This window comes from Lactuca sativa, chromosome 4, assembly GCF_002870075.4.
Source record: "Lactuca sativa cultivar Salinas chromosome 4, Lsat_Salinas_v11, whole genome shotgun sequence".
Lineage (NCBI taxonomy): Eukaryota > Viridiplantae > Streptophyta > Magnoliopsida > Asterales > Asteraceae > Lactuca > Lactuca sativa.
The window spans coordinates 339,683,418-339,687,736 of NC_056626.2; the positions used below are offsets into that span (position 1 = coordinate 339,683,418).

The 4,319-nt window shown below is 32.0% G+C and overlaps 2 long non-coding RNA genes across 2 annotated transcripts; one reads left to right on the forward strand and one right to left on the reverse strand.

Annotated features, from left to right (window-relative positions):
* Window positions 1-293: 293 nt before the first annotated feature.
* Window positions 294-1,649, reverse strand: LOC122197810 (uncharacterized). The gene is made up of 2 exons (XR_006191495.2): window positions 1,023-1,649; window positions 294-906 (listed from the first exon to the last, which is right to left on the reverse strand). It is a non-coding gene; the product is annotated as an uncharacterized LOC122197810 (long non-coding RNA).
* Window positions 1,650-2,037: 388 nt separating this feature from the next.
* Window positions 2,038-3,400, forward strand: LOC122197758 (uncharacterized). The gene is made up of 3 exons (XR_006191422.2): window positions 2,038-2,135; window positions 2,716-2,848; window positions 2,934-3,400. It is a non-coding gene; the product is annotated as an uncharacterized LOC122197758 (long non-coding RNA).
* Window positions 3,401-4,319: the final 919 nt, after the last annotated feature.

The following is a 4,319-nucleotide window of genomic DNA, read 5'->3' on the forward strand; positions in this document are numbered from 1 at the left end:
TATGGTTCCATTGTATCGGTTAATTCGATTTTTGTTCGGTTTTTCTTTTTGGTTATTACGGTCGCAGTATCGACTATGATTAAGAAATTACCCGTCCATGTGTAGATTTCTAAAACTAATAAGCAAAAAACTATGAACATAGAGGAATTTGTGGTTCGTCTCTATTAAAGATGAGGAAGAAAAATGATCTAAATGGTAGCTAGTGGTCTGCCTTGGCAAAGGAAAATTTGTCTTTGATTATAAATATTGTTTGCATAAATCAATCCATGTTTTTAATAGAATAACTCGTTCTATTGAAAGACTTTTGTAAATTCAATGATTGAGATGTTGTGTACTTCTGATGAAATAGCAGCAGACTATATACAAATTTGCAGAGTAAATCAACAAATCAATAAATTCAAATCCACTGTCCATATGATAAATCTCTCTTAAATTCATCGTCTGCATGCAGATCCGCCAATGAAAATATAAATTCATTCGCCTTAATAAAATTGATCTTACGTGAATTACAAACGTATACGAGCTCTGTACATGATGATGCTAATTTAGTTAAATCTATCTTACAAGCAATATTATCCTAACACTTGAGATCATCGAGATCCATATGAATAATATTCATCATCTTGATTTCCTTCATCAAAATTCAGAGAGTAACTAACAGCATCATACTGGAATATAAAAGGCTTCGAAGATCCATATATGCTTTTTTTGCTTCCTTCGATCACCTTCTTCATGAGCTTCCTCCAATTCCGGCTACTTTGTACACCATTCAACCCAAGATAACAATTTAAACTTTAATTTTTGTTTAAGCCAATTAATCACATGCAGCAAGTTGAGTGTCATCCGTCGTCTTCGAAGGGGCACATCTTCTCTTGTTAAACACCAAAAGATTTCGGGCTTTGCAAACTGGCAAAATCACCGAGTAAATCAACGCCAAAGTTGCAGAATATATCAACAAATCATTAAATTCATATCCACACTCCATGGGCTAAATCTCTTTAAATTAACATAAATTCATTCACCTTCATAAAATTGAACTCACTAGAATTATTAACACATACTATCTCTCTGTACATGATGATGCTACATCAGTTAATCGATCTTACAAGCAATGTTATCCTAAACCTTGATATCATCGAGATCCATATGAATAATATTCATCATCTCGATTTCCTTCATCAAAATTCAGAGAGTAACTAACAGCATCATACTGGAATATCAAAGGCTTTGAAGATCCGTATATGTTTTTTTCGCTTCCTTCAAGCACTTTCTTCATGGGCTTCCTCCAACTCCGGCTCCTTACACTGTCACTGTTATTTTGTGTGCAGTCTTCCTGATCGGAAATTTAAGAAGTTGATGTACAGTCAGAAACGTTAGATAAATTTCCTTCAATGGCGGTGCTGCTGAAAGGTTAATTGTGAATGGAAGTTTACTTAATTAGAGGAAGTGGAGACTTTATAGTTGATGTAGGAGGGGGTATTTGGTAATTTTTAGAGTGTGTAATGTACCTTTAAATTTTAGGTGTAAAGAGGTCGTTAGAACGTCAGTTGGCTATCTTTACACATAATTTTTGGGATTTTTTAATATTTTGACTTGAAATCTTGAACCATCATATTCTAAATTTTCTTTTGTAATGGATTTTTAAATGTGCCGACAATCTTTTTATCAAGACCATTTTATAACTATTTTAGCAATAAAACTCTTATCCTATGGTTTTATACTTTAACAAAAGAACATAGAGTGATCTGAAAGATGTGTTAACTTCGGTTGTTCGTCCATATGCATAGTCTAAACATTCCTAGCGAAAGTTCGCTTTAAATTTACATCATTGTCTAGTCATGATACAAGAAGAAAACAGATCGTTGAATACACGTCATAAGTCTTATCTTATAACATAACTTTTACAAAAGACACAAAAACAAAAAGATCATTTTCCTTAGACTTTTTCTTTTGATGTCATTGTTTGCCAAATTATCCACTCAGAATACGAGAAAAGTCGATTTTATTTAAGTATCCAAGTCTATTCTTCGAAGATTCGAGGACTCACTTGGCTTCAAAAGGACTAAGAGCATATGACATGACTTAACATGGGGAAGTGATATGCCTTTCTGAGCATGGTATATATAGCAAGAAATGTACGTGTAATTTTTGGTTTTGATTTTTGTTTCATACGGAGTTTATTTCCGGTTATGTATCTTCTATAAAAAAAACCTCTAGTCCACATGCACGGTTGATACTAAAATTTACTTTGGATTCCTTCGTCTTCCTCCTCTTCCTCCTCGTACTATGTTTTCTTCAAGATTCTATCACTTCAATATCGAAGCGATAAAGCCATGTTCATGATGGCTAATCTCCCAAAAAACAAATAGACACTACATGAAATCCAAGTAATACCGGCGACGATATTACCGGCAAAATAAACTTTACCAGCGACATCTAACTTTTGTATTTAGCTGTCACCGGTAAAGCCTATTTCGCCGGTATTACTGTCACCGTCATTTATAGTAAGGTAATATGGGTAATACCCTAAAAATGGTAGGGAAATCTTCCCTCCATTTATAACTATATGTCACCGCTAATGATATATGTTCACGCTAAAGCTTGCCGACGCTAAAGCCGATGCGACTACATCGGGAGCTTTTTCCCTATTTCTCAGTTTATGCAAATATCTCCTAAAACATTCTCTTCTTTGGTTATGTTGACCGAGATACTTAGGATTTTGCTAGAGCAAATCGCGATGAACACCCATCATTATCACAACCACGGAACAGGAACAATTGGGGTGTATTATACCAGCGACGACTATCGTTTTTGTGGCAACGAATCAACCATAACGCCAACGACATTTGTATTTCTCGTTCCTCCACTCTCTATCTCCTTTCCTCTTCTGACCAGAGAAAACAAGTTTAATTGGTGCTTCTTTGTGTTTTCAGGGCACCGTATCGTCAGTGTCTTCTCCCTATCTGGTGACTATGCAACTGTTGCTTCTCCATCTCCGGCGACTGTCACCACAACAATTGTTTCTCATTCTTGATTTCAGGTTAGTGATTGTCAGTTTTATATATGTGTCTATGTTGTATCAATATGTGTATATTTTATATGTGTATGTGCATAATATATGTGTATGTGTGTAAATTGTATCTATATGTGTGTAAAATAAATGTGAAATATTCGTAGGCTTTGACATGTGTTAACTTGTTATGACTTAATTAGGAAAGCCTCAAAGCTACATAACATGTAAAGTACAATTCTATAATTGGAAAAAAATAGGATGCTATAATTCACAATGTCATTTAAAATACAATGCTTTAACTGGAAGAAAAACAAAAAACCAAAAAAAATGTACGATGCTGTAATTCATAATGTCTTTTAAAGTACAATGTTATGATAGAAAAAACAATATAAGTAAAATGCCATAAATAAACAAAAAATATGAAAAAGTAGAATGCCATAATAGAAATATATATATATATATATATATATATATAATATTTAAAGTGCAATGTTAAAATAGAAAACCTAATACAAAAGTAAGATGCTATAAAAAATAAAAATATGGAAATGTAAGATGCTATAAATAACAAAAATATGTTACAGTTCTATTCGTTTCTGTCTCTTGGTTTTAATAATCGAGAGCTTAGAAATACTCGTCCGAAATTGATTTAGCTTTTTGAATACTTTATCTCATTTACAATGTGAACATGTATTAAATGATTGTTTCCTTAAGACAAATTTGATTGTCATTTTCTATTTACACTTCGAGTATATACTTATATATATATATATATATATATATATATATATATATATATATATATATATATATATATATATATATATATATATATATATATATATACTTGGGAGTTAAGGGGGAATGTTGTAGAATTTTTCTTAAACATACAATCATATAATATATGTTCACGTATGATATAAGGTATTCAAAAAGTGGGTTTAGAAATCTACCAATGTGAATACTTTATTTAATTCCGATGATTACTCTATTCAATTCTTGTTTCTCGTAGAGAAAAACTTAAACCGAATGTAACTTTATTCGTGGATACCTTTTAAATAATCTACTTTCTGAATACTCTATTCGATTATTATTTAAGTTGCACCATGCTAATTGATATTAGTTGGACCACTAATCCAAAATGTAATACTCCTGAATTCTTGCAAGGTCTCGCTAATTTTATCGAGTAATGAAAAGTACATGTCGCTAGAAGAGATTATATCATATGTTCGTGTGAAAAACGTTATTACCTTGTTTAGTTGTAACTTATATCTATGTACATGGTTGGTATTATGAACTTATAAAT